We start from the raw sequence: 17,855 nt of genomic DNA on the forward strand, positions 1-17,855 counted from the left end.
CCGCGGCCTTGTGAGGGGCAAATTAGCAGGCAGCACAGGAACAAAGGGCAAAAAAAAAAAAAGGGGTGCAACACGAGGACTTCCCAGGAGGTCACCCATCCTAGTACTACTCTCGCCCAAGCGCGCTTAACTTCGGAGTTCTGATGGGATCCGGTGCATTAGTGCTGGTATGATCGCACCCGTTTCTGTTACCCTCTCCATCCTACCAATCCCTTCCCCGGCTTCACTCTCCCCCACGTTCTTTTCCACATTCCTACATCAAATAAAATAGAAAATTAAAATCCAACTCACGCAAAAATCGAGATATATAAAAAATTTTGACAATGAGCGCCATTAAACAATAAAACTGAACCGAACTGCATTCATGACGGGTTAAACAAATCAAAATCATACTTTTTTTTTTTTTCCTTTTTCCTCCTGCTCTTCTACCCGAACGATTCGAACCCTTAAAAAACATAAAACAAACTGTATGTGCAAAAACGTGTTTCGCCGCCCCTAACCGCGGCCTTGTGAGGGGCAAATTAGCAGGCAGCACAGGAACAAAGGGCAAAAAAAAAAAAAGGGGTGCAACACGAGGACTTCCCAGGAGGTCACCCATCCTAGTACTACTCTCGCCCAAGCGCGCTTAACTTCGGAGTTCTGATGGGATCCGGTGCATTAGTGCTGGTATGATCGCACCCGTTTCTGTTACCCTCTCCATCCTACCAATCCCTTCCCCGGCTTCACTCTCCCCCACGTTCTTTTCCACATTCCTACATCAAATAAAATAGAAAATTAAAATCCAACTCACGCAAAAATCGAGATATATAAAAAATTTTGACAATGAGCGCCATTAAACAATAAAACTGAACCGAACTGCATTCATGACGGGTTAAACAAATCAAAATCATACTTTTTTTTTTTTTCCTTTTTCCTCCTGCTCTTCTACCCGAACGATTCGAACCCTTAAAAAACATAAAACAAACTGTATGTGCAAAAACGTGTTTCGCCGCCCCTAACCGCGGCCTTGTGAGGGGCAAATTAGCAGGCAGCACAGGAACAAAGGGCAAAAAAAAAAAAAGGGGTGCAACACGAGGACTTCCCAGGAGGTCACCCATCCTAGTACTACTCTCGCCCAAGCGCGCTTAACTTCGGAGTTCTGATGGGATCCGGTGCATTAGTGCTGGTATGATCGCACCCGTTTCTGTTACCCTCTCCATCCTACCAATCCCTTCCCCGGCTTCACTCTCCCCCACGTTCTTTTCCACATTCCTACATCAAATAAAATAGAAAATTAAAATCCAACTCACGCAAAAATCGAGATATATAAAAAATTTTGACAATGAGCGCCATTAAACAATAAAACTGAACCGAACTGCATTCATGACGGGTTAAACAAATCAAAATCATACTTTTTTTTTTTTTCCTTTTTCCTCCTGCTCTTCTACCCGAACGATTCGAACCCTTAAAAAACATAAAACAAACTGTATGTGCAAAAACGTGTTTCGCCGCCCCTAACCGCGGCCTTGTGAGGGGCAAATTAGCAGGCAGCACAGGAACAAAGGGCAAAAAAAAAAAAAGGGGTGCAACACGAGGACTTCCCAGGAGGTCACCCATCCTAGTACTACTCTCGCCCAAGCGCGCTTAACTTCGGAGTTCTGATGGGATCCGGTGCATTAGTGCTGGTATGATCGCACCCGTTTCTGTTACCCTCTCCATCCTACCAATCCCTTCCCCGGCTTCACTCTCCCCCACGTTCTTTTCCACATTCCTACATCAAATAAAATAGAAAATTAAAATCCAACTCACGCAAAAATCGAGATATATAAAAAATTTTGACAATGAGCGCCATTAAACAATAAAACTGAACCGAACTGCATTCATGACGGGTTAAACAAATCAAAATCATACTTTTTTTTTTTTTCCTTTTTCCTCCTGCTCTTCTACCCGAACGATTCGAACCCTTAAAAAACATAAAACAAACTGTATGTGCAAAAACGTGTTTCGCCGCCCCTAACCGCGGCCTTGTGAGGGGCAAATTAGCAGGCAGCACAGGAACAAAGGGCAAAAAAAAAAAAAGGGGTGCAACACGAGGACTTCCCAGGAGGTCACCCATCCTAGTACTACTCTCGCCCAAGCGCGCTTAACTTCGGAGTTCTGATGGGATCCGGTGCATTAGTGCTGGTATGATCGCACCCGTTTCTGTTACCCTCTCCATCCTACCAATCCCTTCCCCGGCTTCACTCTCCCCCACGTTCTTTTCCACATTCCTACATCAAATAAAATAGAAAATTAAAATCCAACTCACGCAAAAATCGAGATATATAAAAAATTTTGACAATGAGCGCCATTAAACAATAAAACTGAACCGAACTGCATTCATGACGGGTTAAACAAATCAAAATCATACTTTTTTTTTTTTTCCTTTTTCCTCCTGCTCTTCTACCCGAACGATTCGAACCCTTAAAAAACATAAAACAAACTGTATGTGCAAAAACGTGTTTCGCCGCCCCTAACCGCGGCCTTGTGAGGGGCAAATTAGCAGGCAGCACAGGAACAAAGGGCAAAAAAAAAAAAAGGGGTGCAACACGAGGACTTCCCAGGAGGTCACCCATCCTAGTACTACTCTCGCCCAAGCGCGCTTAACTTCGGAGTTCTGATGGGATCCGGTGCATTAGTGCTGGTATGATCGCACCCGTTTTTGTTACCCTCTCCATCCTACCAATCCCTTCCCCGGCTTCACTCTCCCCCACGTTCTTTTCCACATTCCTACATCAAATAAAATAGAAAATTAAAATCCAACTCACGCAAAAATCGAGATATATAAAAAATTTTGACAATGAGCGCCATTAAACAATAAAACTGAACCGAACTGCATTCATGACGGGTTAAACAAATCAAAATCATACTTTTTTTTTTTTTTCCTTTTTCCTCCTGCTCTTCTACCCGAACGATTCGAACCCTTAAAAAACATAAAACAAACTGTATGTGCAAAAACGTGTTTCGCCGCCCCTAACCGCGGCCTTGTGAGGGGCAAATTAGCAGGCAGCACAGGAACAAAGGGCAAAAAAAAAAAAAGGGGTGCAACACGAGGACTTCCCAGGAGGTCACCCATCCTAGTACTACTCTCGCCCAAGCGCGCTTAACTTCGGAGTTCTGATGGGATCCGGTGCATTAGTGCTGGTATGATCGCACCCGTTTCTGTTACCCTCTCCATCCTACGAATCCCTTCCCCGGCTTCACTCTCCCCCACGTTCTTTTCCACATTCCTACATCAAATAAAATAGAAAATTAAAATCCAACTCACGCAAAAATCGAGATATATAAAAAATTTTGACAATGAGCGCCATTAAACAATAAAACTGAACCGAACTGCATTCATGACGGGTTAAACAAATCAAAATCATACTTTTTTTTTTTTTCCTTTTTCCTCCTGCTCTTCTACCCGAACGATTCGAACCCTTAAAAAACATAAAACAAACTGTATGTGCAAAAACGTGTTTCGCCGCCCCTAACCGCGGCCTTGTGAGGGGCAAATTAGCAGGCAGCACAGGAACAAAGGGCAAAAAAAAAAAAAGGGGTGCAACACGAGGACTTCCCAGGAGGTCACCCATCCTAGTACTACTCTCGCCCAAGCGCGCTTAACTTCGGAGTTCTGATGGGATCCGGTGCATTAGTGCTGGTATGATCGCACCCGTTTCTGTTACCCTCTCCATCCTACCAATCCCTTCCCCGGCTTCACTCTCCCCCACGTTCTTTTCCACATTCCTACATCAAATAAAATAGAAAATTAAAATCCAACTCACGCAAAAATCGAGATATATAAAAAATTTTGACAATGAGCGCCATTAAACAATAAAACTGAACCGAACTGCATTCATGACGGGTTAAACAAATCAAAATCATACTTTTTTTTTTTTTCCTTTTTCCTCCTGCTCTTCTACCCGAACGATTCGAACCCTTAAAAAACATAAAACAAACTGTATGTGCAAAAACGTGTTTCGCCGCCCCTAACCGCGGCCTTGTGAGGGGCAAATTAGCAGGCAGCACAGGAACAAAGGGCAAAAAAAAAAAAAGGGGTGCAACACGAGGACTTCCCAGGAGGTCACCCATCCTAGTACTACTCTCGCCCAAGCGCGCTTAACTTCGGAGTTCTGATGGGATCCGGTGCATTAGTGCTGGTATGATCGCACCCGTTTCTGTTACCCTCTCCATCCTACCAATCCCTTCCCCGGCTTCACTCTCCCCCACGTTCTTTTCCACATTCCTACATCAAATAAAATAGAAAATTAAAATCCAACTCACGCAAAAATCGAGATATATAAAAAATTTTGACAATGAGCGCCATTAAACAATAAAACTGAACCGAACTGCATTCATGACGGGTTAAACAAATCAAAATCATACTTTTTTTTTTTTTCCTTTTTCCTCCTGCTCTTCTACCCGAACGATTCGAACCCTTAAAAAACATAAAACAAACTGTATGTGCAAAAACGTGTTTCGCCGCCCCTAACCGCGGACTTGTGAGGGGCAAATTAGCAGGCAGCACAGGAACAAAGGGCAAAAAAAAAAAAAGGGGTGCAACACGAGGACTTCCCAGGAGGTCACCCATCCTAGTACTACTCTCGCCCAAGCGCGCTTAACTTCGGAGTTCTGATGGGATCCGGTGCATTAGTGCTGGTATGATCGCACCCGTTTCTGTTACCCTCTCCATCCTACCAATCCCTTCCCCGGCTTCACTCTCCCCCACGTTCTTTTCCACATTCCTACATCAAATAAAATAGAAAATTAAAATCCAACTCACGCAAAAATCGAGATATATAAAAAATTTTGACAATGAGCGCCATTAAACAATAAAACTGAACCGAACTGCATTCATGACGGGTTAAACAAATCAAAATCATACTTTTTTTTTTTTTCCTTTTTCCTCCTGCTCTTCTACCCGAACGATTCGAACCCTTAAAAAACATAAAACAAACTGTATGTGCAAAAACGTGTTTCGCCGCCCCTAACCGCGGCCTTGTGAGGGGCAAATTAGCAGGCAGCACAGGAACAAAGGGCAAAAAAAAAAAAAGGGGTGCAACACGAGGACTTCCCAGGAGGTCACCCATCCTAGTACTACTCTCGCCCAAGCGCGCTTAACTTCGGAGTTCTGATGGGATCCGGTGCATTAGTGCTGGTATGATCGCACCCGTTTCTGTTACCCTCTCCATCCTACCAATCCCTTCCCCGGCTTCACTCTCCCCCACGTTCTTTTCCACATTCCTACATCAAATAAAATAGAAAATTAAAATCCAACTCACGCAAAAATCGAGATATATAAAAAATTTTGACAATGAGCGCCATTAAACAATAAAACTGAACCGAACTGCATTCATGACGGGTTAAACAAATCAAAATCATACTTTTTTTTTTTTTCCTTTTTCCTCCTGCTCTTCTACCCGAACGATTCGAACCCTTAAAAAACATAAAACAAACTGTATGTGCAAAAACGTGTTTCGCCGCCCCTAACCGCGGCCTTGTGAGGGGCAAATTAGCAGGCAGCACAGGAACAAAGGGCAAAAAAAAAAAAAGGGGTGCAACACGAGGACTTCCCAGGAGGTCACCCATCCTAGTACTACTCTCGCCCAAGCGCGCTTAACTTCGGAGTTCTGATGGGATCCGGTGCATTAGTGCTGGTATGATCGCACCCGTTTCTGTTACCCTCTCCATCCTACCAATCCCTTCCCCGGCTTCACTCTCCCCCACGTTCTTTTCCACATTCCTACATCAAATAAAATAGAAAATTAAAATCCAACTCACGCAAAAATCGAGATATATAAAAAATTTTGACAATGAGCGCCATTAAACAATAAAACTGAACCGAACTGCATTCATGACGGGTTAAACAAATCAAAATCATACTTTTTTTTTTTTTCCTTTTTCCTCCTGCTCTTCTACCCGAACGATTCGAACCCTTAAAAAACATAAAACAAACTGTATGTGCAAAAACGTGTTTCGCCGCCCCTAACCGCGGCCTTGTGAGGGGCAAATTAGCAGGCAGCACAGGAACAAAGGGCAAAAAAAAAAAAAGGGGTGCAACACGAGGACTTCCCAGGAGGTCACCCATCCTAGTACTACTCTCGCCCAAGCGCGCTTAACTTCGGAGTTCTGATGGGATCCGGTGCATTAGTGCTGGTATGATCGCACCCGTTTCTGTTACCCTCTCCATCCTACCAATCCCTTCCCCGGCTTCACTCTCCCCCACGTTCTTTTCCACATTCCTACATCAAATAAAATAGAAAATTAAAATCCAACTCACGCAAAAATCGAGATATATAAAAAATTTTGACAATGAGCGCCATTAAACAATAAAACTGAACCGAACTGCATTCATGACGGGTTAAACAAATCAAAATCATACTTTTTTTTTTTTTCCTTTTTCCTCCTGCTCTTCTACCCGAACGATTCGAACCCTTAAAAAACATAAAACAAACTGTATGTGCAAAAACGTGTTTCGCCGCCCCTAACCGCGGACTTGTGAGGGGCAAATTAGCAGGCAGCACAGGAACAAAGGGCAAAAAAAAAAAAAGGGGTGCAACACGAGGACTTCCCAGGAGGTCACCCATCCTAGTACTACTCTCGCCCAAGCGCGCTTAACTTCGGAGTTCTGATGGGATCCGGTGCATTAGTGCTGGTATGATCGCACCCGTTTCTGTTACCCTCTCCATCCTACCAATCCCTTCCCCGGCTTCACTCTCCCCCACGTTCTTTTCCACATTCCTACATCAAATAAAATAGAAAATTAAAATCCAACTCACGCAAAAATCGAGATATATAAAAAATTTTGACAATGAGCGCCATTAAACAATAAAACTGAACCGAACTGCATTCATGACGGGTTAAACAAATCAAAATCATACTTTTTTTTTTTTTCCTTTTTCCTCCTGCTCTTCTACCCGAACGATTCGAACCCTTAAAAAACATAAAACAAACTGTATGTGCAAAAACGTGTTTCGCCGCCCCTAACCGCGGCCTTGTGAGGGGCAAATTAGCAGGCAGCACAGGAACAAAGGGCAAAAAAAAAAAAAGGGGTGCAACACGAGGACTTCCCAGGAGGTCACCCATCCTAGTACTACTCTCGCCCAAGCGCGCTTAACTTCGGAGTTCTGATGGGATCCGGTGCATTAGTGCTGGTATGATCGCACCCGTTTCTGTTACCCTCTCCATCCTACCAATCCCTTCCCCGGCTTCACTCTCCCCCACGTTCTTTTCCACATTCCTACATCAAATAAAATAGAAAATTAAAATCCAACTCACGCAAAAATCGAGATATATAAAAAATTTTGACAATGAGCGCCATTAAACAATAAAACTGAACCGAACTGCATTCATGACGGGTTAAACAAATCAAAATCATACTTTTTTTTTTTTTCCTTTTTCCTCCTGCTCTTCTACCCGAACGATTCGAACCCTTAAAAAACATAAAACAAACTGTATGTGCAAAAACGTGTTTCGCCGCCCCTAACCGCGGCCTTGTGAGGGGCAAATTAGCAGGCAGCACAGGAACAAAGGGCAAAAAAAAAAAAAGGGGTGCAACACGAGGACTTCCCAGGAGGTCACCCATCCTAGTACTACTCTCGCCCAAGCGCGCTTAACTTCGGAGTTCTGATGGGATCCGGTGCATTAGTGCTGGTATGATCGCACCCGTTTCTGTTACCCTCTCCATCCTACCAATCCCTTCCCCGGCTTCACTCTCCCCCACGTTCTTTTCCACATTCCTACATCAAATAAAATAGAAAATTAAAATCCAACTCACGCAAAAATCGAGATATATAAAAAATTTTGACAATGAGCGCCATTAAACAATAAAACTGAACCGAACTGCATTCATGACGGGTTAAACAAATCAAAATCATACTTTTTTTTTTTTTCCTTTTTCCTCCTGCTCTTCTACCCGAACGATTCGAACCCTTAAAAAACATAAAACAAACTGTATGTGCAAAAACGTGTTTCGCCGCCCCTAACCGCGGCCTTGTGAGGGGCAAATTAGCAGGCAGCACAGGAACAAAGGGCAAAAAAAAAAAAAGGGGTGCAACACGAGGACTTCCCAGGAGGTCACCCATCCTAGTACTACTCTCGCCCAAGCGCGCTTAACTTCGGAGTTCTGATGGGATCCGGTGCATTAGTGCTGGTATGATCGCACCCGTTTCTGTTACCCTCTCCATCCTACCAATCCCTTCCCCGGCTTCACTCTCCCCCACGTTCTTTTCCACATTCCTACATCAAATAAAATAGAAAATTAAAATCCAACTCACGCAAAAATCGAGATATATAAAAAATTTTGACAATGAGCGCCATTAAACAATAAAACTGAACCGAACTGCATTCATGACGGGTTAAACAAATCAAAATCATACTTTTTTTTTTTTTCCTTTTTCCTCCTGCTCTTCTACCCGAACGATTCGAACCCTTAAAAAACATAAAACAAACTGTATGTGCAAAAACGTGTTTCGCCGCCCCTAACCGCGGCCTTGTGAGGGGCAAATTAGCAGGCAGCACAGGAACAAAGGGCAAAAAAAAAAAAAGGGGTGCAACACGAGGACTTCCCAGGAGGTCACCCATCCTAGTACTACTCTCGCCCAAGCGCGCTTAACTTCGGAGTTCTGATGGGATCCGGTGCATTAGTGCTGGTATGATCGCACCCGTTTCTGTTACCCTCTCCATCCTACCAATCCCTTCCCCGGCTTCACTCTCCCCCACGTTCTTTTCCACATTCCTACATCAAATAAAATAGAAAATTAAAATCCAACTCACGCAAAAATCGAGATATATAAAAAATTTTGACAATGAGCGCCATTAAACAATAAAACTGAACCGAACTGCATTCATGACGGGTTAAACAAATCAAAATCATACTTTTTTTTTTTTTCCTTTTTCCTCCTGCTCTTCTACCCGAACGATTCGAACCCTTAAAAAACATAAAACAAACTGTATGTGCAAAAACGTGTTTCGCCGCCCCTAACCGCGGCCTTGTGAGGGGCAAATTAGCAGGCAGCACAGGAACAAAGGGCAAAAAAAAAAAAAGGGGTGCAACACGAGGACTTCCCAGGAGGTCACCCATCCTAGTACTACTCTCGCCCAAGCGCGCTTAACTTCGGAGTTCTGATGGGATCCGGTGCATTAGTGCTGGTATGATCGCACCCGTTTCTGTTACCCTCTCCATCCTACCAATCCCTTCCCCGGCTTCACTCTCCCCCACGTTCTTTTCCACATTCCTACATCAAATAAAATAGAAAATTAAAATCCAACTCACGCAAAAATCGAGATATATAAAAATTTTTGACAATGAGCGCCATTAAACAATAAAACTGAACCGAACTGCATTCATGACGGGTTAAACAAATCAAAATCATACTTTTTTTTTTTTTCCTTTTTCCTCCTGCTCTTCTACCCGAACGATTCGAACCCTTAAAAAACATAAAACAAACTGTATGTGCAAAAACGTGTTTCGCCGCCCCTAACCGCGGCCTTGTGAGGGGCAAATTAGCAGGCAGCACAGGAACAAAGGGCAAAAAAAAAAAAAGGGGTGCAACACGAGGACTTCCCAGGAGGTCACCCATCCTAGTACTACTCTCGCCCAAGCGCGCTTAACTTCGGAGTTCTGATGGGATCCGGTGCATTAGTGCTGGTATGATCGCACCCGTTTCTGTTACCCTCTCCATCCTACCAATCCCTTCCCCGGCTTCACTCTCCCCCACGTTCTTTTCCACATTCCTACATCAAATAAAATAGAAAATTAAAATCCAACTCACGCAAAAATCGAGATATATAAAAAATTTTGACAATGAGCGCCATTAAACAATAAAACTGAACCGAACTGCATTCATGACGGGTTAAACAAATCAAAATCATACTTTTTTTTTTTTTCCTTTTTCCTCCTGCTCTTCTACCCGAACGATTCGAACCCTTAAAAAACATAAAACAAACTGTATGTGCAAAAACGTGTTTCGCCGCCCCTAACCGCGGCCTTGTGAGGGGCAAATTAGCAGGCAGCACAGGAACAAAGGGCAAAAAAAAAAAAAGGGGTGCAACACGAGGACTTCCCAGGAGGTCACCCATCCTAGTACTACTCTCGCCCAAGCGCGCTTAACTTCGGAGTTCTGATGGGATCCGGTGCATTAGTGCTGGTATGATCGCACCCGTTTCTGTTACCCTCTCCATCCTACCAATCCCTTCCCCGGCTTCACTCTCCCCCACGTTCTTTTCCACATTCCTACATCAAATAAAATAGAAAATTAAAATCCAACTCACGCAAAAATCGAGATATATAAAAAATTTTGACAATGAGCGCCATTAAACAATAAAACTGAACCGAACTGCATTCATGACGGGTTAAACAAATCAAAATCATACTTTTTTTTTTTTTCCTTTTTCCTCCTGCTCTTCTACCCGAACGATTCGAACCCTTAAAAAACATAAAACAAACTGTATGTGCAAAAACGTGTTTCGCCGCCCCTAACCGCGGCCTTGTGAGGGGCAAATTAGCAGGCAGCACAGGAACAAAGGGCAAAAAAAAAAAAAGGGGTGCAACACGAGGACTTCCCAGGAGGTCACCCATCCTAGTACTACTCTCGCCCAAGCGCGCTTAACTTCGGAGTTCTGATGGGATCCGGTGCATTAGTGCTGGTATGATCGCACCCGTTTCTGTTACCCTCTCCATCCTACCAATCCCTTCCCCGGCTTCACTCTCCCCCACGTTCTTTTCCACATTCCTACATCAAATAAAATAGAAAATTAAAATCCAACTCACGCAAAAATCGAGATATATAAAAAATTTTGACAATGAGCGCCATTAAACAATAAAACTGAACCGAACTGCGTTCATGACGGGTTAAACAAATCAAAATCATACTTTTTTTTTTTTTCCTTTTTCCTCCTGCTCTTCTACCCGAACGATTCGAACCCTTAAAAAACATAAAACAAACTGTATGTGCAAAAACGTGTTTCGCCGCCCCTAACCGCGGCCTTGTGAGGGGCAAATTAGTAGGCAGCACAGGAACAAAGGGCAAAAAAAAAAAAAGGGGTGCAACACGAGGACTTCCCAGGAGGTCACCCATCCTAGTACTACTCTCGCCCAAGCGCGCTTAACTTCGGAGTTCTGATGGGATCCGGTGCATTAGTGCTGGTATGATCGCACCCGTTTCTGTTACCCTCTCCATCCTACCAATCCCTTCCCCGGCTTCACTCTCCCCCACGTTCTTTTCCACATTCCTACATCAAATAAAATAGAAAATTAAAATCCAACTCACGCAAAAATCGAGATATATAAAAAATTTTGACAATGAGCGCCATTAAACAATAAAACTGAACCGAACTGCATTCATGACGGGTTAAACAAATCAAAATCATACTTTTTTTTTTTTTCCTTTTTCCTCCTGCTCTTCTACCCGAACGATTCGAACCCTTAAAAAACATAAAACAAACTGTATGTGCAAAAACGTGTTTCGCCGCCCCTAACCGCGGCCTTGTGAGGGGCAAATTAGCAGGCAGCACAGGAACAAAGGGCAAAAAAAAAAAAAGGGGTGCAACACGAGGACTTCCCAGGAGGTCACCCATCCTAGTACTACTCTCGCCCAAGCGCGCTTAACTTCGGAGTTCTGATGGGATCCGGTGCATTAGTGCTGGTATGATCGCACCCGTTTCTGTTACCCTCTCCATCCTACCAATCCCTTCCCCGGCTTCACTCTCCCCCACGTTCTTTTCCACATTCCTACATCAAATAAAATAGAAAATTAAAATCCAACTCACGCAAAAATCGAGATATATAAAAAATTTTGACAATGAGCGCCATTAAACAATAAAACTGAACCGAACTGCATTCATGACGGGTTAAACAAATCAAAATCATACTTTTTTTTTTTTTCCTTTTTCCTCCTGCTCTTCTACCCGAACGATTCGAACCCTTAAAAAACATAAAACAAACTGTATGTGCAAAAACGTGTTTCGCCGCCCCTAACCGCGGCCTTGTGAGGGGCAAATTAGCAGGCAGCACAGGAACAAAGGGCAAAAAAAAAAAAAGGGGTGCAACACGAGGACTTCCCAGGAGGTCACCCATCCTAGTACTACTCTCGCCCAAGCGCGCTTAACTTCGGAGTTCTGATGGGATCCGGTGCATTAGTGCTGGTATGATCGCACCCGTTTCTGTTACCCTCTCCATCCTACCAATCCCTTCCCCGGCTTCACTCTCCCCCACGTTCTTTTCCACATTCCTACATCAAATAAAATAGAAAATTAAAATCCAACTCACGCAAAAATCGAGATATATAAAAAATTTTGACAATGAGCGCCATTAAACAATAAAACTGAACCGAACTGCGTTCATGACGGGTTAAACAAATCAAAATCATACTTTTTTTTTTTTTCCTTTTTCCTCCTGCTCTTCTACCCGAACGATTCGAACCCTTAAAAAACATAAAACAAACTGTATGTGCAAAAACGTGTTTCGCCGCCCCTAACCGCGGCCTTGTGAGGGGCAAATTAGCAGGCAGCACAGGAACAAAGGGCAAAAAAAAAAAAAGGGGTGCAACACGAGGACTTCCCAGGAGGTCACCCATCCTAGTACTACTCTCGCCCAAGCGCGCTTAACTTCGGAGTTCTGATGGGATCCGGTGCATTAGTGCTGGTATGATCGCACCCGTTTCTGTTACCCTCTCCATCCTACCAATCCCTTCCCCGGCTTCACTCTCCCCCACGTTCTTTTCCACATTCCTACATCAAATAAAATAGAAAATTAAAATCCAACTCACGCAAAAATCGAGATATATAAAAAATTTTGACAATGAGCGCCATTAAACAATAAAACTGAACCGAACTGCGTTCATGACGGGTTAAACAAATCAAAATCATACTTTTTTTTTTTTTCCTTTTTCCTCCTGCTCTTCTACCCGAACGATTCGAACCCTTAAAAAACATAAAACAAACTGTATGTGCAAAAACGTGTTTCGCCGCCCCTAACCGCGGCCTTGTGAGGGGCAAATTAGCAGGCAGCACAGGAACAAAGGGCAAAAAAAAAAAAAGGGGTGCAACACGAGGACTTCCCAGGAGGTCACCCATCCTAGTACTACTCTCGCCCAAGCGCGCTTAACTTCGGAGTTCTGATGGGATCCGGTGCATTAGTGCTGGTATGATCGCACCCGTTTCTGTTACCCTCTCCATCCTACCAATCCCTTCCCCGGCTTCACTCTCCCCCACGTTCTTTTCCACATTCCTACATCAAATAAAATAGAAAATTAAAATCCAACTCACGCAAAAATCGAGATATATAAAAAATTTTGACAATGAGCGCCATTAAACAATAAAACTGAACCGAACTGCGTTCATGACGGGTTAAACAAATCAAAATCATACTTTTTTTTTTTTTCCTTTTTCCTCCTGCTCTTCTACCCGAACGATTCGAACCCTTAAAAAACATAAAACAAACTGTATGTGCAAAAACGTGTTTCGCCGCCCCTAACCGCGGCCTTGTGAGGGGCAAATTAGCAGGCAGCACAGGAACAAAGGGCAAAAAAAAAAAAAGGGGTGCAACACGAGGACTTCCCAGGAGGTCACCCATCCTAGTACTACTCTCGCCCAAGCGCGCTTAACTTCGGAGTTCTGATGGGATCCGGTGCATTAGTGCTGGTATGATCGCACCCGTTTCTGTTACCCTCTCCATCCTACCAATCCCTTCCCCGGCTTCACTCTCCCCCACGTTCTTTTCCACATTCCTACATCAAATAAAATAGAAAATTAAAATCCAACTCACGCAAAAATCGAGATATATAAAAAATTTTGACAATGAGCGCCATTAAACAATAAAACTGAACCGAACTGCGTTCATGACGGGTTAAACAAATCAAAATCATACTTTTTTTTTTTTTCCTTTTTCCTCCTGCTCTTCTACCCGAACGATTCGAACCCTTAAAAAACATAAAACAAACTGTATGTGCAAAAACGTGTTTCGCCGCCCCTAACCGCGGCCTTGTGAGGGGCAAATTAGCAGGCAGCACAGGAACAAAGGGCAAAAAAAAAAAAAGGGGTGCAACACGAGGACTTCCCAGGAGGTCACCCATCCTAGTACTACTCTCGCCCAAGCGCGCTTAACTTCGGAGTTCTGATGGGATCCGGTGCATTAGTGCTGGTATGATCGCACCCGTTTCTGTTACCCTCTCCATCCTACCAATCCCTTCCCCGGCTTCACTCTCCCCCACGTTCTTTTCCACATTCCTACATCAAATAAAATAGAAAATTAAAATCCAACTCACGCAAAAATCGAGATATATAAAAAATTTTGACAATGAGCGCCATTAAACAATAAAACTGAACCGAACTGCGTTCATGACGGGTTAAACAAATCAAAATCATACTTTTTTTTTTTTTCCTTTTTCCTCCTGCTCTTCTACCCGAACGATTCGAACCCTTAAAAAACATAAAACAAACTGTATGTGCAAAAACGTGTTTCGCCGCCCCTAACCGCGGCCTTGTGAGGGGCAAATTAGCAGGCAGCACAGGAACAAAGGGCAAAAAAAAAAAAAGGGGTGCAACACGAGGACTTCCCAGGAGGTCACCCATCCTAGTACTACTCTCGCCCAAGCGCGCTTAACTTCGGAGTTCTGATGGGATCCGGTGCATTAGTGCTGGTATGATCGCACCCGTTTCTGTTACCCTCTCCATCCTACCAATCCCTTCCCCGGCTTCACTCTCCCCCACGTTCTTTTCCACATTCCTACATCAAATAAAATAGAAAATTAAAATCCAACTCACGCAAAAATCGAGATATATAAAAAATTTTGACAATGAGCGCCATTAAACAATAAAACTGAACCGAACTGCGTTCATGACGGGTTAAACAAATCAAAATCATACTTTTTTTTTTTTTCCTTTTTCCTCCTGCTCTTCTACCCGAACGATTCGAACCCTTAAAAAACATAAAACAAACTGTATGTGCAAAAACGTGTTTCGCCGCCCCTAACCGCGGCCTTGTGAGGGGCAAATTAGCAGGCAGCACAGGAACAAAGGGCAAAAAAAAAAAAAGGGGTGCAACACGAGGACTTCCCAGGAGGTCACCCATCCTAGTACTACTCTCGCCCAAGCGCGCTTAACTTCGGAGTTCTGATGGGATCCGGTGCATTAGTGCTGGTATGATCGCACCCGTTTCTGTTACCCTCTCCATCCTACCAATCCCTTCCCCGGCTTCACTCTCCCCCACGTTCTTTTCCACATTCCTACATCAAATAAAATAGAAAATTAAAATCCAACTCACGCAAAAATCGAGATATATAAAAAATTTTGACAATGAGCGCCATTAAACAATAAAACTGAACCGAACTGCATTCATGACGGGTTAAACAAATCAAAATCATACTTTTTTTTTTTTTTCCTTTTTCCTCCTGCTCTTCTACCCGAACGATTCGAACCCTTAAAAAACATAAAACAAACTGTATGTGCAAAAACGTGTTTCGCCGCCCCTAACCGCGGCCTTGTGAGGGGCAAATTAGCAGGCAGCACAGGAACAAAGGGCAAAAAAAAAAAAAGGGGTGCAACACGAGGACTTCCCAGGAGGTCACCCATCCTAGTACTACTCTCGCCCAAGCGCGCTTAACTTCGGAGTTCTGATGGGATCCGGTGCATTAGTGCTGGTATGATCGCACCCGTTTCTGTTACCCTCTCCATCCTACCAATCCCTTCCCCGGCTTCACTCTCCCCCACGTTCTTTTCCACATTCCTACATCAAATAAAATAGAAAATTAAAATCCAACTCACGCAAAAATCGAGATATATAAAAAATTTTGACAATGAGCGCCATTAAACAATAAAACTGAACCGAACTGCGTTCATGACGGGTTAAACAAATCAAAATCATACTTTTTTTTTTTTTCCTTTTTCCTCCTGCTCTTCTACCCGAACGATTCGAACCCTTAAAAAACATAAAACAAACTGTATGTGCAAAAACGTGTTTCGCCGCCCCTAACCGCGGCCTTGTGAGGGGCAAATTAGCAGGCAGCACAGGAACAAAGGGCAAAAAAAAAAAAAGGGGTGCAACACGAGGACTTCCCAGGAGGTCACCCATCCTAGTACTACTCTCGCCCAAGCGCGCTTAACTTCGGAGTTCTGATGGGATCCGGTGCATTAGTGCTGGTATGATCGCACCCGTTTCTGTTACCCTCTCCATCCTACCAATCCCTTCCCCGGCTTCACTCTCCCCCACGTTCTTTTCCACATTCCTACATCAAATAAAATAGAAAATTAAAATCCAACTCACGCAAAAATCGAGATATATAAAAAATTTTGACAATGAGCGCCATTAAACAATAAAACTGAACCGAACTGCGTTCATGACGGGTTAAACAAATCAAAATCATACTTTTTTTTTTTTTCCTTTTTCCTCCTGCTCTTCTACCCGAACGATTCGAACCCTTAAAAAACATAAAACAAACTGTATGTGCAAAAACGTGTTTCGCCGCCCCTAACCGCGGCCTTGTGAGGGGCAAATTAGCAGGCAGCACAGGAACAAAGGGCAAAAAAAAAAAAAGGGGTGCAACACGAGGACTTCCCAGGAGGTCACCCATCCTAGTACTACTCTCGCCCAAGCGCGCTTAACTTCGGAGTTCTGATGGGATCCGGTGCATTAGTGCTGGTATGATCGCACCCGTTTCTGTTACCCTCTCCATCCTACCAATCCCTTCCCCGGCTTCACTCTCCCCCACGTTCTTTTCCACATTCCTACATCAAATAAAATAGAAAATTAAAATCCAACTCACGCAAAAATCGAGATATATAAAAAATTTTGACAATGAGCGCCATTAAACAATAAAACTGAACCGAACTGCGTTCATGACGGGTTAAACAAATCAAAATCATACTTTTTTTTTTTTTCCTTTTTCCTCCTGCTCTTCTACCCGAACGATTCGAACCCTTAAAAAACATAAAACAAACTGTATGTGCAAAAACGTGTTTCGCCGCCCCTAACCGCGGCCTTGTGAGGGGCAAATTAGCAGGCAGCACAGGAACAAAGGGCAAAAAAAAAAAAAGGGGTGCAACACGAGGACTTCCCAGGAGGTCACCCATCCTAGTACTACTCTCGCCCAAGCGCGCTTAACTTCGGAGTTCTGATGGGATCCGGTGCATTAGTGCTGGTATGATCGCACCCGTTTCTGTTACCCTCTCCATCCTACCAATCCCTTCCCCGGCTTCACTCTCCCCCACGTTCTTTTCCACATTCCTACATCAAATAAAATAGAAAATTAAAATCCAACTCACGCAAAAATCGAGATATATAAAAAATTTTGACAATGAGCGCCATTAAACAATAAAACTGAACCGAACTGCATTCATGACGGGTTAAACAAATCAAAATCATACTTTTTTTTTTTTTTCCTTTTTCCTCCTGCTCTTCTACCCGAACGATTCGAACCCTTAAAAAACATAAAACAAACTGTATGTGCAAAAACGTGTTTCGCCGCCCCTAACCGCGGCCTTGTGAGGGGCAAATTAGCAGGCAGCACAGGAACAAAGGGCAAAAAAAAAAAAAGGGGTGCAACACGAGGACTTCCCAGGAGGTCACCCATCCTAGTACTACTCTCGCCCAAGCGCGCTTAACTTCGGAGTTCTGATGGGATCCGGTGCATTAGTGCTGGTATGATCGCACCCGTTTCTGTTACCCTCTCCATCCTACCAATCCCTTCCCCGGCTTCACTCTCCCCCACGTTCTTTTCCACATTCCTACATCAAATAAAATAGAAAATTAAAATCCAACTCACGCAAAAATCGAGATATATAAAAAATTTTGACAATGAGCGCCATTAAACAATAAAACTGAACCGAACTGCGTTCATGACGGGTTAAACAAATCAAAA

At 43.6% G+C, this 17,855-nt stretch overlaps 36 non-coding genes across 36 annotated transcripts; all 36 read right to left on the reverse strand.

Moving 5' to 3' along the window:
* Positions 1 to 62: 62 nt before the first annotated feature.
* LOC137964078 (5S ribosomal RNA) lies at positions 63 to 181 on the reverse strand. Its single transcript, XR_011115302.1, has one exon. It is a non-coding gene; the product is annotated as a 5S ribosomal RNA (ribosomal RNA).
* Positions 182 to 561: 380 nt separating this feature from the next.
* LOC137964079 (5S ribosomal RNA) lies at positions 562 to 680 on the reverse strand. Its single transcript, XR_011115303.1, has one exon. It is a non-coding gene; the product is annotated as a 5S ribosomal RNA (ribosomal RNA).
* A 380-nt stretch (positions 681 to 1,060) lies between these two features.
* LOC137964080 (5S ribosomal RNA) lies at positions 1,061 to 1,179 on the reverse strand. The gene has a single exon (XR_011115304.1). It is a non-coding gene; the product is annotated as a 5S ribosomal RNA (ribosomal RNA).
* A 380-nt stretch (positions 1,180 to 1,559) lies between these two features.
* Positions 1,560 to 1,678, reverse strand: LOC137964081 (5S ribosomal RNA). Its single transcript, XR_011115305.1, has one exon. It is a non-coding gene; the product is annotated as a 5S ribosomal RNA (ribosomal RNA).
* A 380-nt stretch (positions 1,679 to 2,058) lies between these two features.
* Positions 2,059 to 2,177, reverse strand: LOC137964082 (5S ribosomal RNA). Its single transcript, XR_011115306.1, has one exon. It is a non-coding gene; the product is annotated as a 5S ribosomal RNA (ribosomal RNA).
* Positions 2,178 to 2,557: 380 nt separating this feature from the next.
* LOC137964083 (5S ribosomal RNA) lies at positions 2,558 to 2,676 on the reverse strand. Its single transcript, XR_011115307.1, has one exon. It is a non-coding gene; the product is annotated as a 5S ribosomal RNA (ribosomal RNA).
* A 381-nt stretch (positions 2,677 to 3,057) lies between these two features.
* LOC137964084 (5S ribosomal RNA) lies at positions 3,058 to 3,176 on the reverse strand. Its single transcript, XR_011115308.1, has one exon. It is a non-coding gene; the product is annotated as a 5S ribosomal RNA (ribosomal RNA).
* A 380-nt stretch (positions 3,177 to 3,556) lies between these two features.
* LOC137964086 (5S ribosomal RNA) lies at positions 3,557 to 3,675 on the reverse strand. The gene has a single exon (XR_011115310.1). It is a non-coding gene; the product is annotated as a 5S ribosomal RNA (ribosomal RNA).
* A 380-nt stretch (positions 3,676 to 4,055) lies between these two features.
* LOC137964087 (5S ribosomal RNA) lies at positions 4,056 to 4,174 on the reverse strand. The gene has a single exon (XR_011115311.1). It is a non-coding gene; the product is annotated as a 5S ribosomal RNA (ribosomal RNA).
* Positions 4,175 to 4,554: 380 nt separating this feature from the next.
* On the reverse strand, positions 4,555 to 4,673 carry LOC137964088 (5S ribosomal RNA). Its single transcript, XR_011115312.1, has one exon. It is a non-coding gene; the product is annotated as a 5S ribosomal RNA (ribosomal RNA).
* A 380-nt stretch (positions 4,674 to 5,053) lies between these two features.
* LOC137964089 (5S ribosomal RNA) lies at positions 5,054 to 5,172 on the reverse strand. Its single transcript, XR_011115313.1, has one exon. It is a non-coding gene; the product is annotated as a 5S ribosomal RNA (ribosomal RNA).
* A 380-nt stretch (positions 5,173 to 5,552) lies between these two features.
* On the reverse strand, positions 5,553 to 5,671 carry LOC137964090 (5S ribosomal RNA). Its single transcript, XR_011115314.1, has one exon. It is a non-coding gene; the product is annotated as a 5S ribosomal RNA (ribosomal RNA).
* Positions 5,672 to 6,051: 380 nt separating this feature from the next.
* On the reverse strand, positions 6,052 to 6,170 carry LOC137964091 (5S ribosomal RNA). The gene has a single exon (XR_011115315.1). It is a non-coding gene; the product is annotated as a 5S ribosomal RNA (ribosomal RNA).
* A 380-nt stretch (positions 6,171 to 6,550) lies between these two features.
* On the reverse strand, positions 6,551 to 6,669 carry LOC137964092 (5S ribosomal RNA). The gene has a single exon (XR_011115316.1). It is a non-coding gene; the product is annotated as a 5S ribosomal RNA (ribosomal RNA).
* A 380-nt stretch (positions 6,670 to 7,049) lies between these two features.
* Positions 7,050 to 7,168, reverse strand: LOC137964093 (5S ribosomal RNA). The gene has a single exon (XR_011115317.1). It is a non-coding gene; the product is annotated as a 5S ribosomal RNA (ribosomal RNA).
* A 380-nt stretch (positions 7,169 to 7,548) lies between these two features.
* On the reverse strand, positions 7,549 to 7,667 carry LOC137964094 (5S ribosomal RNA). Its single transcript, XR_011115318.1, has one exon. It is a non-coding gene; the product is annotated as a 5S ribosomal RNA (ribosomal RNA).
* A 380-nt stretch (positions 7,668 to 8,047) lies between these two features.
* Positions 8,048 to 8,166, reverse strand: LOC137964095 (5S ribosomal RNA). Its single transcript, XR_011115319.1, has one exon. It is a non-coding gene; the product is annotated as a 5S ribosomal RNA (ribosomal RNA).
* Positions 8,167 to 8,546: 380 nt separating this feature from the next.
* Positions 8,547 to 8,665, reverse strand: LOC137964097 (5S ribosomal RNA). The gene has a single exon (XR_011115321.1). It is a non-coding gene; the product is annotated as a 5S ribosomal RNA (ribosomal RNA).
* A 380-nt stretch (positions 8,666 to 9,045) lies between these two features.
* Positions 9,046 to 9,164, reverse strand: LOC137964099 (5S ribosomal RNA). Its single transcript, XR_011115322.1, has one exon. It is a non-coding gene; the product is annotated as a 5S ribosomal RNA (ribosomal RNA).
* A 380-nt stretch (positions 9,165 to 9,544) lies between these two features.
* Positions 9,545 to 9,663, reverse strand: LOC137964100 (5S ribosomal RNA). Its single transcript, XR_011115323.1, has one exon. It is a non-coding gene; the product is annotated as a 5S ribosomal RNA (ribosomal RNA).
* Positions 9,664 to 10,043: 380 nt separating this feature from the next.
* On the reverse strand, positions 10,044 to 10,162 carry LOC137964101 (5S ribosomal RNA). The gene has a single exon (XR_011115324.1). It is a non-coding gene; the product is annotated as a 5S ribosomal RNA (ribosomal RNA).
* Positions 10,163 to 10,542: 380 nt separating this feature from the next.
* On the reverse strand, positions 10,543 to 10,661 carry LOC137964102 (5S ribosomal RNA). Its single transcript, XR_011115325.1, has one exon. It is a non-coding gene; the product is annotated as a 5S ribosomal RNA (ribosomal RNA).
* Positions 10,662 to 11,041: 380 nt separating this feature from the next.
* Positions 11,042 to 11,160, reverse strand: LOC137964103 (5S ribosomal RNA). The gene has a single exon (XR_011115326.1). It is a non-coding gene; the product is annotated as a 5S ribosomal RNA (ribosomal RNA).
* A 380-nt stretch (positions 11,161 to 11,540) lies between these two features.
* On the reverse strand, positions 11,541 to 11,659 carry LOC137964104 (5S ribosomal RNA). Its single transcript, XR_011115327.1, has one exon. It is a non-coding gene; the product is annotated as a 5S ribosomal RNA (ribosomal RNA).
* Positions 11,660 to 12,039: 380 nt separating this feature from the next.
* Positions 12,040 to 12,158, reverse strand: LOC137964105 (5S ribosomal RNA). Its single transcript, XR_011115328.1, has one exon. It is a non-coding gene; the product is annotated as a 5S ribosomal RNA (ribosomal RNA).
* A 380-nt stretch (positions 12,159 to 12,538) lies between these two features.
* Positions 12,539 to 12,657, reverse strand: LOC137964106 (5S ribosomal RNA). The gene has a single exon (XR_011115329.1). It is a non-coding gene; the product is annotated as a 5S ribosomal RNA (ribosomal RNA).
* A 380-nt stretch (positions 12,658 to 13,037) lies between these two features.
* Positions 13,038 to 13,156, reverse strand: LOC137964107 (5S ribosomal RNA). Its single transcript, XR_011115330.1, has one exon. It is a non-coding gene; the product is annotated as a 5S ribosomal RNA (ribosomal RNA).
* Positions 13,157 to 13,536: 380 nt separating this feature from the next.
* On the reverse strand, positions 13,537 to 13,655 carry LOC137964109 (5S ribosomal RNA). Its single transcript, XR_011115332.1, has one exon. It is a non-coding gene; the product is annotated as a 5S ribosomal RNA (ribosomal RNA).
* Positions 13,656 to 14,035: 380 nt separating this feature from the next.
* Positions 14,036 to 14,154, reverse strand: LOC137964110 (5S ribosomal RNA). The gene has a single exon (XR_011115333.1). It is a non-coding gene; the product is annotated as a 5S ribosomal RNA (ribosomal RNA).
* A 380-nt stretch (positions 14,155 to 14,534) lies between these two features.
* Positions 14,535 to 14,653, reverse strand: LOC137964111 (5S ribosomal RNA). Its single transcript, XR_011115334.1, has one exon. It is a non-coding gene; the product is annotated as a 5S ribosomal RNA (ribosomal RNA).
* Positions 14,654 to 15,033: 380 nt separating this feature from the next.
* Positions 15,034 to 15,152, reverse strand: LOC137964112 (5S ribosomal RNA). The gene has a single exon (XR_011115335.1). It is a non-coding gene; the product is annotated as a 5S ribosomal RNA (ribosomal RNA).
* A 381-nt stretch (positions 15,153 to 15,533) lies between these two features.
* LOC137964113 (5S ribosomal RNA) lies at positions 15,534 to 15,652 on the reverse strand. The gene has a single exon (XR_011115336.1). It is a non-coding gene; the product is annotated as a 5S ribosomal RNA (ribosomal RNA).
* Positions 15,653 to 16,032: 380 nt separating this feature from the next.
* LOC137964114 (5S ribosomal RNA) lies at positions 16,033 to 16,151 on the reverse strand. The gene has a single exon (XR_011115337.1). It is a non-coding gene; the product is annotated as a 5S ribosomal RNA (ribosomal RNA).
* Positions 16,152 to 16,531: 380 nt separating this feature from the next.
* LOC137964115 (5S ribosomal RNA) lies at positions 16,532 to 16,650 on the reverse strand. Its single transcript, XR_011115338.1, has one exon. It is a non-coding gene; the product is annotated as a 5S ribosomal RNA (ribosomal RNA).
* Positions 16,651 to 17,030: 380 nt separating this feature from the next.
* On the reverse strand, positions 17,031 to 17,149 carry LOC137964116 (5S ribosomal RNA). The gene has a single exon (XR_011115339.1). It is a non-coding gene; the product is annotated as a 5S ribosomal RNA (ribosomal RNA).
* A 381-nt stretch (positions 17,150 to 17,530) lies between these two features.
* On the reverse strand, positions 17,531 to 17,649 carry LOC137964117 (5S ribosomal RNA). The gene has a single exon (XR_011115340.1). It is a non-coding gene; the product is annotated as a 5S ribosomal RNA (ribosomal RNA).
* Positions 17,650 to 17,855: the final 206 nt, after the last annotated feature.

The sequence above is a fragment of the Aristolochia californica genome, unplaced genomic scaffold, assembly GCF_029961685.1.
Source record: "Aristolochia californica isolate CCGP_79_NKW_82.1479 unplaced genomic scaffold, dmAriCali1.0.hap1 SCAF_4, whole genome shotgun sequence".
NCBI classification, from domain to species: Eukaryota; Viridiplantae; Streptophyta; class Magnoliopsida; order Piperales; family Aristolochiaceae; genus Aristolochia; species Aristolochia californica.